The sequence below is a fragment of the Poromitra crassiceps genome, assembly GCF_964638095.1.
Source record: "Poromitra crassiceps genome assembly, chromosome: 5".
Taxonomy (NCBI): domain Eukaryota; kingdom Metazoa; phylum Chordata; class Actinopteri; order Beryciformes; family Melamphaidae; genus Poromitra; species Poromitra crassiceps.
The window spans coordinates 54,091,296-54,105,408 of record NC_139642.1 but is presented as its reverse complement, the minus strand read 5'-3'; positions in this window follow the sequence as shown (position 1 = coordinate 54,105,408).

Genomic DNA, 14,113 nt, shown 5'->3' with positions numbered 1-14,113 from the left:
GTGTGTGTGTGTGTGTGTGTGTGTGTGTGTGTGTGTGCATTAGTATAATCTCCTGTTGCAACTCCTTTAACTTCAAAGTCAGGTAGGATAGTGTTAGTAGGCTACAAAAAAACCTGAAGCTATAGCCTACATTAGTTCTTCAATTGTCTTTACACACACATAGTTTATAATTAAATCAATTACATGTTCCTCATGTTTAAAGTGTGTAACGACATTCAATCTTAATGTTATACTGTAGTTAGTTTTGCACATTATGTAATCTTCTGTTCAAGTCCAGAAAGTAAATGAGTGTATACAATGCAATTGTAAAATAAATGTGTATATAGATTTGTTGGATGCTGTGCAAAATTTTGATGACCTCTTTGAGTCTTGGACCTCTTTAGTCCCATTGTTAATACAGAACTTATATGGTATAAAAGCCATGCTCTCTGCCAATCAGGCTGTCCAGTGAGTGACATAATACAGTAGCTGCACCCTCAGGAGACGTCATGATGACCTCATCATAACCTCAGCTGTCTCTGTCCCTCAGTGTTCAGTGTTGAATATAAGAAATGAGAGGAGCAGTAATTGCGGGACTTCTGGCTGGGGAGGCCCAAAGTCAGCAACAAAGACCATCAAAGACATCAATAAGTTGCTTAAATCAGATCATTACTACCATAGCAGGTACTGCCATAGCTTGTGCCCTACTTTGACCATCCTTTGGCCTTTGTGAGGTTAGAGACTTTGTTCTACATCATAGGCTCCTCAAATGACCGGGCAGAGTGACAGAAGGGCTTCACAAATCCTTTCACAATGTCAAATGGAAATACATTTCCTAAGCAAAAATAGTTTAGGGAAATGCCTGGGGACTTCGCTGACCTCATAGATCCCTTGCAAATGTACAAATGGGGCGGGGTGGGGGGTTGTTAGCCTGGGTAAACCCATCCCCCACGTGACCTGCTCTCAGACCTGTTCTCAGTCACTATGTGACTGGGAACTGAGAGAGCAGGTCACGTGGTGGCTGGGTTTACCTAGGCTAGGGGGTTGTAGGATGGTTAGGCTGTTTCTTTTGAGTAATATGAGACTAAAATGTTTATGAAGCAGTAAATAATAAATGGGTTGCATTATGTATGATTTGTTACTATTGGAAAACATTAAGACCTGTCTGTATTACTGCAAAAAGCTTATAGCTCTATAGCCTACATTAGTTCTTCAATTAATCATTATTATTCATATATATGTGTTTTTGCAATCAAGTATGCTATCACCATTGTTTTCCCTTTTCTATGTTTTTTTTATATTCTGCACCATCAAGGACCGCATGTGTAAAGAGTGGAGCTGAAGACACTTCCAGACAGTGGCGTGCCTGACCAAGTTGGTGCCCTAGGCAAGATTTGTGCTGGTGCCCCCCCCTCCCCCAAAGAAAATATAATAAAAATTATATTGCAGCGAATTCCACCACTGCAGTGCAGGCTCAGAATCGCCCTTCCCCAGTGGCGCTGGAAGTACTTTTAGGAAGGGGTGCTGTAAGGAAGGGACTCTCGGTGCTGCCCGCAAGGGCAGCGCCGAAGAAAATTTGATGTTTTTTGGACTTTAATCCATATTTAGAAGAATATTTAATTTTAAATTAACATTAGGATTATACTGTTGTGATGTCATTATTCAGTATCTTCTCCTTTTCTCACTCACTTTCATATAAGCACCTGCTCTCCCTTTAGTCGTTTTACACTACAACAGACAGCAACACAGGCATAAACACTGAACTTATTATTATTATTATGGAAAACCAGATTATGATGAAAATCAAACACTTTTGAAGAGAGAGCATATTAAATAAGATCAGAGCTTGGAAGCACAAACTGTTTTTTAATGCATTTTGTTGGTGGTATAAACACAAGACAGCCAAATCCAACAATTTCGAAAATCCCATTTCTTGCCACCAGGGGGTGCTGCAGCACCCTCAGCACCCACCTTCCAGCGCCCTTGCTCCCCCCCCCACTCTGGGAAAAAGCTCCCAGCAGGTAAAAGGGGGCGCGGCCGCGCAGGGGGTGGGGTGGTATGGATTAGGGACCATGGTGAAAGTGCTGCAGCCCAGGCAGCCAGAAAGCCAGAATTAGAAAAATGATTTCACTATTATTTAAAGACTTAAGATGTTGTTGTGCTTATTTTTTGTCTACTATTGTAAAATAATAGTAGGCCTATTATCATGAAAAAGTATTTCTAAAAAAAAAAAAAAAAAAAAAAAAAAAATTTACCCTCTCTGGCGCCCCTAACGGCTCAAGCGCCCTTAGCATTTGCCTAGTTCGCCTAATGGACGGCACGCCACTGCTTCCAGATGTATGCAAAGAGACTTGACTCCATGATACTAGAGACATTTAACACAGTGGGAGGCATTCAATGACTTCTACTCAGCTGTAGAAGCAAGGAGACGGAACACATTGAATATTACATTAATCTTTATTTAGATTGATTGATTGATTGATTGGTTGATTGATTGATTGATTGGTTGATTGATCGATCGATCACGGTTTTGGGGTGGGGATGGGGATGCACAACACTAGCAAATCATCCTGACTAAAGGAAAGGCAATAGATCAATTTCCAATTAAGCATTGAATAAAAACACAAAATAATTTGCCACAAGAACCCTAATTGAAAGTTTGTTTGTTTTAGTTTTCTTTTAGAGTCCCCCTTGGCTGTTATCCATTGAGGCAGTCAAATCTTGCTGGAGAGACAGACAATAGAGAGCCGCAGGGATGACGTATTTTTGTAGTCAGAACGCGGAAGTCTGCGGAATTCCTGGTTCTCCACTGTTTCTGTCTATGGGATTTTTGAATGGGTTTTTGCCGCGATGCTTCAAATAAGGTCTCTGGGCAACGCAAGCTTAATCAAATCAAACGCTGTAGCAACAGCAATGCATGCCTCACGTCACGTGGAATATTGAACTCATCATTAGTGTCCTAACACTTCTCATCTTTAGACTGAACCACCAGTCATTTCCTGATTAATTCCATCAAATCATTCCCATTGCGTTACATGAGTTTAGTATCCAAGTTGGTCACTTATGTGGAAGATGAAAAAAGAGGAGCTTGTTATTTTTATTTTACTGACAGGACAATAGGAATCTACTGTAATGAGAAAATCTCTCGTAGTATCGACAAGCTGGATTTGTACTGAGATCGGATCAAGTCAAGGATCGTACACAATGACCAGCCATTGGAGCTCAAGATTTAGCTATCATTTGTATGTATGCAAAGAGCCTTGACACAACGATACTGAGACATTTAGCAGTGGGAGGCATTCAGTGTCTGTAATCAGTTCCTGCAGCAACAGAGAACACACTGAGACGCATGCTTCACTTTAAACTCATCTTTCAGAAGACTCGTCCATACGCTTCTTATCCTTCTTAAACTTCACCACCATGGAGATCACTTTCTTGAAATTGCTCTTCATTGCAACTGTGTCAGGGGAGTTTGGATTTCAAAAGCATGTCTACATCCAGCATCAGAAACTTTGGCCCGAAGCTCAGATGTACTGCAGAGAACGTTACACTGATCTTTCTCCCATCACCACATCTAGGGAGGAGGAGAGACTGAAGCACCAGATGAATGGGATAATTCATAGTTTGTTCTGGACCGGTCTCTACAGAGAACCAGAAAACATTACAGGCTGGAAGTGGTCAGGAGGAGGATATGCATCAGACATACCATGGTTTGTCAATGAACCAAGTAACAATCAAAACGAACACTATGTTAGTGTTCGCTGGACCGATTGTCCGTTTTTTCGATTGCATGATGTTAGCGCAAGGAAGCTTCCCTTCCTCTGCTTGAACCTGTTGGTGGTGGAGGAGAAGAAGACCTGGGAAGAGGCTCTGGAGCACTGCAGAGAACATCACACTGAGCTGACCAGCCTGGTCTCTGAGACTGAGCTTCTTCTGGCCCGGAGGGAGATCCAGAAGGCCCAGAGCACTGAACGTGTGTGGATTGGCCTGTGTTACCTGGGAGATCGCTGGCTGTGGGTGAACGGGGAGCCCCTGGAGAACCAGGCCTGGTCCCAAGATCAGGGCCACTTGTGTCCAGATTGGAGTCACACGTGTGGAGCTTTGACCAAAGAGGGACTGTGGGAAAACTGGGACTGCCAGGAGAAACTCAACTTCATCTGCTATTAAGTCATATTGAGGTTATTTTGGTCATGTTCACTTTGTCAGAGAAGATACATTTTTTGCAGGGGACCAAATCTTAGATGTGTACCGTCAGACATTCAATTTGAGCAAAGAAAGAGTGACTGTACAAAAGTAATGAGGTTGATAGAGATGCAGTGCTTCTCATCAATTAAAACAGCTGGTAGTTGGCTGAATCCTATTTGCCTCCCCTGGAAAATCTTCTGAAAGGATGCGTGCTTTCTCTGGTGTGGTTTTCTGTCATTTGATATTTGTATATTTTATATTTATTTAGCCACATTAGAAAAATGTTTGTTTCCCAGCCAGAAAGTGATATGTGACACGGTCTGGTGAAAGGGTAACAAGAAAGCAACTGTGAAATCGCACGGATAAAAAGATAAAAGGTTGTTAAAAAAAATCATATTATGGGAGTTTAGATGTTGAGTTGAAGAACACACTCAATATAACAAACAACCGTTTTAGGCTCACTAAATACTTATAATTTGTTAGCAAACTAAGCTTGTTCATTTCATTTGAAAACATACAATCTCCACTTTCATCATCTGTAAAGAAGATTTTTTTTTGTAAATGAGCTTGGCCTACTTGTTCGCCAAAACACCAGTCCCTGCATATGTTATATGAATGGTGTTTTACAGTCATTAATAATGATGATTTATTGTCTAGCTATAATGTTAGATATTTCAATGAACAATTATTGCTATCAATGTATGTATATATTGCTATGTAAAAAATCATGTAGATCACTGCAATCAAAATTAAATAAAAGTTGAAACACTGGAACACCTGCCATTCAAAACATGTACTCTGCATTGCAAATGTTTTAAATCAGTAAACATGTGATTTGCATGAGATATTTGAGATTACACCAGGCTATCAACAATGCTCTACAGTAGCAGTCAGGAGGACATCCGTATAAACAAGCGATGCTCCTCAGTAACCAAGCCTCAAGTTTTATCCTTTCAAAGAAGAGAAAACAATTTGAACTCACCATATTCAAGATTCAGTTTAATATCCACAGTAATTAGATTACAAGCAAGGAATTTGACTTTGTGCAAGTATGCAGTGCAGCGGTCACATAGTAGAAGACGGAGCAATGCAGAAAAACAATCTCAAATTATAAACTGCAAAGTAAAAAGTCCTTTCAACAACAATGTGCCGGAGCATTTTTACCTCCAGCTTATTATCATCTCTTAGAATCCATCATCATTATCTGCACTAGCCACAGTATATTAATAGGGCACTGCAATAGAGGGCATATATTGTGACCTTGCTCACCACTGTAATTGTCTGTTCCTCTTCAAACTGAAAACATACTTGTAAATAAAAAAGAAAGGCCTACTCTGTGAAGCGACATATCTTACTTGACTGTGATTATTCTGAAGATAAAACATTACTTCAAGTATGGTTTCATTGACTCAGGATGTGGATCGATGTGTTGCAACACCACTGATCTGCCTTTCCCCCTATTTCAACTTGCTCCTTGAAAAGGAAAAGGAAAGAAAGCTTTGATCAAGTGAGAACGAGTCACATGATCCTCTAACTGTTAGAGTCTAAACATGTTAGAGTCTAACATGTTTGAACAGGATAAGACAGTAACAGTGTTTCATGTTGGTAAACTTTAGAGACCATATATCTGAATTCAATATATGTCAAAACAAAATATTACACTCTGTATTGTGGGTCAGGAAAAATACTGGTCATATATTAGCTCCATGTTATTATTAGTAGTAATCACAAATCAGACACTTAGCCAATAACATCACAGTTTCACAAGCTCTCCATTTACTTTGTACTGACATTTTTACAGTGTTGTTTACATTCTAGCAATGCAATGTCAAGATGTATGGCTGAGAAACAAACATAATTATGCACAGTCAGATTGTGTTGTTACTGAACTTTGATTCATTCCACGTTTAGTTGGAGGACAGAGAGAACCTGCAGACAGTGGAGGCGCTCTTCAGCAGGTTAGATGCAGCGGTGTTTCTTCAGACGCGATGACCGAGTGAACATTTTCTTACAGCAGTCACACCAGAAGCCCGTTCCAGTGTGGATGCGTTTGTGTGTTGTTAGGGCACTTGACTGACTGAAACTGCTCCCACATTGGTCACAGTGGTAGGGCTTCTCTCCAGTGTGAATGCGTTGATGTGTTTTTAGGTTAGCTAACAGACTGAAACTGCTCCCACATTGGTCACAGTGGTAGGGCTTCTCTCCAGTGTGAATGCTTTGATGTCTTTTTAGGGTACCTAACTCACTGAAACTGCTCCCACATTGGTCACAGTGGTAGGGCTTCTCTCCAGTGTGAATGCGTTGATGTGTTTTTAGGCCACCTAACTGACTGAAACTGGTCCCACATTGGTCACAGTGGTAGGGCTTGTCTCCAGTGTGAATGCGTTGATGTGTTTTTAGGTGACCTAACTGACTGAAACTGCTGCCACATTGGTCACAGTGGTAGGGCTTCTCTCCAGTGTGAATGCGTTGATGTGTTTTTAGGTGACCTAACTCACTGAAACGGCTCCCACATTGGTCACAGTGGTAGGGCTTCTCTCCAGTGTGAATGCGTATGTGTATTCTTAGGATACTTGACTGACTGAAACTGCTCCCACATTGGTCACAGTGGTAGGGCTTCTCTCCAGTGTGAATGCGTTGATGTCTTTTTAGGTCACCTAACTGACTGAAACGGCTCCCACATTGGTCACAGTGGTAGGGCTTCTCTCCAGTGTGAATGCGTTTGTGTGTTCTTAGGTGACTTGACCGACTGAAACTGCTCCCACATTGGTCACAGTGGTAGGGCTTCTCTCCAGTGTGAATGCGTTGATGTGTTTTTAGGTGACTTGACTGACTGAAACTGCTCCCACATTGGTCACAGTGGTAGGGCTTGTCTCCAGTGTGAATGTGTTTGGGTCTCTTGGTGTCTCTCTGTTTCCATAAAGGAATACATAAAGAAAGAATTAGGACAGAGGGACACACAGTATGTGTATGTGTGTGCGTGTGGTATTTTTCTCACCCCTTCTGAAGAATTCATTTCGACAATGTTCCTCCCCTCCTACGCCATATGTCTGTCCTCCCACCAAGCAGCTCTGTAGATACAGTAGGGTTAAATGAAATCAGTACAATTCAACTACAAATTGGGGTCTCAAACTCTTTAGGAAATTGTTCAAAATTGAATGGTACGTTGCTTAAAATGTATTGAGATACTCATACTTCGGTTTGAAGGTATACAAATATTATCAATCTAAAGCACACATGGGCAAAATATGGCCCGCGGGCCGCCGGCGCCCCCTGTGCGGCCCGCAATTTAATTGCAAAAACAAAAAACAAAAAAACCCTTCCAAATGTTCATGTCATTCTGGCCAATACTCCACTTGTGTTATAGCATTTCAGTCTGGAATAATGGCATATCTTTCAATAATCGTTATGACTAAAAGGCTAAAAGTAATCTCATGTGTAAGAAATGACTGTTCTACATTGAAGTAAACATTTAAATAATTAACTTGTTGGTTTTGGATTTATTTAGCTTCAAGAGTGCATTTTTGTTCTTGTGTGACCCTCAACACAGGCTTTGAGAATCCCGGCCACTTACTGATACTTATGCTTAAATTAACCCACTCATATTATGGTTTATTTCAAGAAAAACATTTCGGCTAGTGGAAAATTGGCTGGTAACTTTAAAATCTATAGCAGCCATATTGGCAGGTGGTCAAAAAAGTTAATTTCAAGCCCTGCAGGGAGAGCAGGTGGTGACATAGGAGTAAGTGAGAAAAGGATAAAATATTGGTGGTTAAGACAGTAATGCCATCACAACTGTTAATTAAAAATTAGTTATTCCTCTAAACATGGCTTCAAATTCCCCACATTTTTCGCGCTGGCGCCGTTCGGCCCTCAGCAAAATCTGGTAAGGAGGATTTTTTTGTGGCCCCCTCTATCATCAAAGTTGCCCATCCATGGGTTATGGCATGTTCGGCCCCTGGCAACAATGTGGGTTTCTCATGTGGCCCCCCCATGAAAAATAGTTGCGCACCCCTGATCTAAAGGTTGAAGATTTGTGAGTTCTTAAATAGCAGAGGATAATTTCAATGAATATGCTAAGACAAATTCCAATCTTGCATTTAGCATTCTGATAAAGGAAAGCCAATATAAGCAGAATACATCTATCAATGAATTCGATTTATTGTATTAATTTAATTATATCAAATAGCAAGAATCAAAACAACTCAAAAGTAAAAGAATTTTACAGTAGGCTAAATATAAGAACACGTGTGTGCGTGTGTGTGCATGGGTGTGTGTGAGAGAGAGTGAGAGAGAGACGGGTCATAAACCAAAGCTGCAATGGCCTTGGTTTTCTTGAATTATTAAACTGAGTCACTAAATTGGGCACAAGAGAATTTGGGATTGAGTCTACGGAGATCAAGAGAGAGAGAGAGGGAGCGAGAGAGAGAGAGAGGCGTATCAACTCGTATTAATCACTATAGGCTACTCAATAAACAAAGGAGATCATCATCATCACTATCCTCCTCGTGACTCAAAGATATATTCCATCATGAACAGTCTGCACTACACATCTAACAATAAGGCTAATCTAATTGTACCCAGATGATTCAGCCTTACCTGGTCTTTGCATTTACAGTCCTTGCTTGTGCGCAGTAGTTGTAGACTGGATCAGAGCACAAAGAAACCTTGATCAGAGGCCTAGTCCTCCTGGTCTATTGTCCTGGAATCTCTGCAGAAAATGTATCTTTGGTGATCACAGCTGGGCGGCAGTCTAGAGGCAGAACAACTGTAAATGGCTGTTTATATAGCGCTGGTGACGTCACACCTTTGAACTCACCGACGCCCCGCCCATTGTAGTAGAGATGGTTCAGGTGGGGGTTGTGAGGCTTTGTTTGAATGAGTTGAAGGCGGGACTTTGTAATCCTTTGTCCTGTTAAGTTACTACAATGCGACCATGCAGCCTGTATCAATCTATAACCTGTAGTTTTATAGCTAATGACTATTATGATTTTGACCTACTTCTTTCCCCCTTGCCCCCCTCCAAGTACATTTAGCACATTTTAACAGTATTCTATTATTTAACATGATTTAATAATGCTATAATGTTAAATAGGCCTACTATAGATACGCCTATTGAGTTAGCTATTATGTTTTTTTTTACTGCATGAACTAAATCCCACTCATAATTTATGAGTGGGATTTAGTTCATGCAGTAAAAAAAAAAACATTTTGGATTTCTTTAGCAAGCTACTTATTGATGGCACGAGATCTACCGGTAGACCCATGACCTATTGGGCACCCCTGTTGTAGAGAAACTAATGATATCTATACTGTCTATTAGGATGCATTGGTTTAAGTTCTGTTTATGTTAAATTACTCTACGTTAAGTTTCTGTTTGCTCTTTGTTTAATCTGTCATGGCCTAGATGCCAATAGAAGATGCTGCATCTGTAGAGGGTTGATGGGGTTTTGAACAACACCAAAGACTCAGTGATAACTTGTCTATTTAAATATGTATTTCTAAATGATGGTTTCTTTGGCACTTTGAGCACCACAAGCCGAGTGCCATCCAGTTCCATTGTATTGTAGAGAAGGCAGAAACTCGGCCGATATCTCCAAAACTCAGGCAACAACACAAAATGATACAGATGGATAAATAGCACTACAGATGAGAGGGAATATAGCCTACCGTATTTGGGATTTTAGGGTGAGCTGTTCCTTTAAACACAGCTGTCAGGACAATGAACAAACTTCCTTTTCCCTGCAAGCAAAAGTGATACCGCTGAGTCAAGAAATTCTGAAATAAGTCACATGAGACAATCTTCCTTTTATAGGAACATTTTAATAGTTATTCAATGTTCTACATTTTACAGTAAATATTATACAATTAGAAACTTGGCTTAGTTATAGTACTAAGATCACTAACTGATCTTAAAAAAACAACAACTCAACAACAAAAAACATAAAAAAAGAATAAAAAGAATAAAAATAAAAACAGATTTACACTTCATATCACAAGCCTGACGCGGGTCCTTCACTCTGGACCAAAATAGCTAACATACAATTCACTTCTCTCAATGTTGCAAAGACGTTGGGCTTCAGTTTGAAACACAGCCGTATGGTAACAGATATACCATAGCATGTGCAAACTGGGTACCAAACTAAAACTTCCAAAGATGGGGTTGTTCCAAATACTTGATCCGTGGGATACAAGTATTATTTTCTCTCTTTTCTTGGAAGACAAGGAATTTCAACTTTTTGCATCACATTTAGTGTCAAATTAGACTAAGAAGAGAGAAATCTCCTGACAAGTTGAAATTAAAAAGCTGCAGCAGAACATCAAAGACATTTAAGAGCCTACTATTCACTTTGATAGTAGTGTTTTAATTTATATTCATGGGGAGGAAAAAAAACTGCTAAGACTTAACGACTGCAAGGCAAAAAGAAGAACGCGTGAACACTGAACGCGTGTGGATCGGCCTGTGCTGTGTTACCTGGGAGACCCCTAGCTGTCGGTGAACGTGGAGCCTCTGGAGAACCAGACCTGGTCCCAAGATCAGGGCCACTTGTGCCCAGATTGGAGTCACACGTGTGGAGCTTTGACCAAAGAGGGACTGTGGGAAAACTGGGACTGCCAGGAGAAACTCACCTTCATCTGCTATTAAGTCATATTGAGGTTATTTTGGTCATTTTCATTTTGTCGGAGAAGATAAATTTTTTGCAGGGGACCAAATCTTAGATGTGTACTGTCAGACATTCAATTTGAGCAAAGAAAGAGTGACTGTACAAAAGTAATGTGGTTGATAGAGATGCAGTGCTGCTCATCAATTAAAACAGCTGGTAGTTGGCTGAATCCTATTTGCCTCCCCTGGAAAATCTTCTGAAAGGCTGTGTGCTTTCTCTGGTGTGGGTTTCTGTCATTTGATATTTGTACATTTTATATTTATTTAGCCACATTAGAAAAATGTTTGTTTCCAAGCCAGAAAGTGATATGTGACACGGTCTGGTGAAAGGGTAACAAGAAAGCAACTGTGAAATCGCACAGATAAAAAGATAAAAGGTTGTTAAAAAAAATCATATTATGGGAGTTTAGATGTTGAGTTGAAGAACACACTCAATATAACGAACAACCGTTTTAGGCTCACTAAAATACTCATAATTTGTTAGCAAACTAAGCTTGTTCATTTCATTTGAAAACATACAATCTCCACTTTCATCATCTGTAAAGAAGATTTTTTTTGTAAATGAGCTTGGCCTACTTGTTCGCCAAAACACCAGTCCCTGCATATGTTATATGAATGGTGTTTTACATTCATTAATAATGATGATTTATTGTCTAGCTATAATGTTAGATATTTCAATTAAAAATTATTGCTATCATTGTATGTATATATTGCTATGTAAAAAATCATGTAGATCACTGCAATCAAAATTAAATAAAAGTTGAAACACTGGAACACCTGCCATTCAAAACATGTACTCTGCATTGCAAATGTTTTAAATCAGTAAACATGTGATTTGCATGAGATATTTGAGATTATACCAGGCTATCAACAATGCTCTACAGTAGCAGTCAGGACGACATCAGTATAAACAAACGATGCTCCTCAGTAACCAAGCCTCAAGTTTTATCCTTTCAAAGAAGAGAAAACAATTTGAACTCGCCATATTCAAGATTCAGTTTAATATCCACAGTAATTAGATTACAAGCAAGGAATTTGACTTTGTGCAAGTATGCAGTGCAGCGGTCACATAGTAGAAGACGGAGCAATGCAGAAAAACAATCTCAAATTATAAACTGCAAAGTAAAAAGTCCTTTCAACAACAATGTGCCGGAGCATTTTTACCTCCAGCTTATTATCGTCTCTTAGAATCCATCATCATTATCTACACTAGCCACAGTATATTAATAGGGCACTGCAATAGAGGGCACATATTGTGACCTTGCTCACCACATTGTCTGTTCCTCTTCAAACTGAAAACATACTACTCTGTGAAGCGACATATCTTACTTGACTGTGATTATTCTGAAGATAAAACATTACACACGTCAAGTGTGGTTTCATTGACTCAGGATGTGGATCGATGTGTTGCAACACCACTGATCTGCCTTCCCCCCCTATTTCAACTTGCTCCTTGAAAATGAAAAGGAAAGAAAGCTTTGATCAAGTGAGAACGAGTCACATGATCCTCTAACTGTTAGAGTCTAAACATGTTTGAACAGGATAAGACAGTAACACATGAGACAGGATCCCCTAACACAGTGATACTCAACTTGCGGCCCGGGGGCCAGATGCGGCCCGCGATAGGGTGCAGAGGGGGCCCCCGCCCATTTTCTAATTCACAATGAAAACTAACGTGGAACAATGTTTGACTGAGCTCCAACTAAATTGTCAAATACTCGCCACCCAGGTACTTATACTGTATGTACTTAACCAACTTAACCTAACTACAGTAACTTAACTTAACCTAACTAACTATGCTGTTTGCATAAAATGATCATACTTAACTCTGGCTGACACCCCAAAAACCTACAATCAGCTACAGAAAAAATAATATTGCTTGTTTGTTCATTAACTGGCCCCTGGCCTCCTATCTTATCCTATTTTACAAAAGTGGCCCCCGAGCAAAGCAAGTTGAGTATCCTATTCCCTACCCTAACATGTTTGAACAGGATAAGACAGTAATGAGACTAATGAGATCATCATCTGTACTGCCCCCCCCCCCCCCCTCACATAGCGGAAACATAGCTACTCTAAATTCAAGCACTTTCAAGGACCCATGGGAACACTGGTTCTTGCATTATATGCAGGCGCTATATAGAGGCACTCTTCAGTAGGTTAGATGCAGCGGTGTTTAAGGTTGGTAGACAATATATCTGAATTCAATACATGTCAAAACAAAATATTACACTCTGTATTGTGGGTCAGGAAAAATACTGGTCATATATTAGCTCCATGTTATTATTAGTAGTAATCACAAATCAGACACTTAGCCAATAACATCACAGTTTCACAAGCTCTCCATTTACTTTGTACTGACATTTTTACAGTGTTGTTTACATTCTAGCAATGCAATGTCAAGATGTATGGCTGAGAAACAAACATAATTATGCATAGTCAGATTGTGTTGTTACTGAACTTTGATTCATTACACGTTTAGTTGGAGGACAGAGAGAACCTGCAGACAGTGGAGGCGCTCTTCAGCAGGTTAGATGCAGCTGTGTTTCTTCAGACGTGATGACCGAGTGAACATTTTCTTACAGCAGTCACACCAGAAGCCCGTTCCAGTGTGGATGCGTTTGTGTGTTGTTAGCGAACTTGACTGACTGAAACTGCTCCCACATTGGTCACAGTGGTAGGGCTTCTCTCCAGTGTGAATGCGTTTGTGTGTTTTTAGTTGATCTAATCGACTGAAACTGCTCCCACATTGATCACAGTGGTATGGCTTCTCTCCTGTGTGAATGCGTTGATGTGTTTTTAGTTTACCTAACTCACTGAAACTGCTCCCACATTGGTCACAGTGGTAGGGCTTCTCTCCAGTGTGAATGCGCTTGTGTCTTTTTAGGCTACCTAACTGAGTGAAACTGCTCCCACATTGGTCACAGTGGTAGGGCTTCTCTCCAGTGTGAATGCGTTGATGTTTTTTTAGGTCACCTAACTGACTGAAACTGCTCCCACATTGGTCACAGTGGTAGGGCTTCTCTCCAGTGTGAATGCGTTGATGTCTTTTTAGTTTACCTAACTCACTGAAACTGCTCCCACATTGGTCACAGTGGTAGGGCTTCTCTCCAGTGTGAATGCGTTGATGTCTTTTTAGGCTACCTAACTCACTGAAACTGCTCCCACATTGGTCACAGTGGTAGGGCTTTTCTCCAGTGTGAATGTGTTGATGTGCTTTTAGGCTACCTAACCGACTGAAACTGGTCCCACATTGGTCACAGTGGTAGGGCTTGTCTCCAGTGTGAG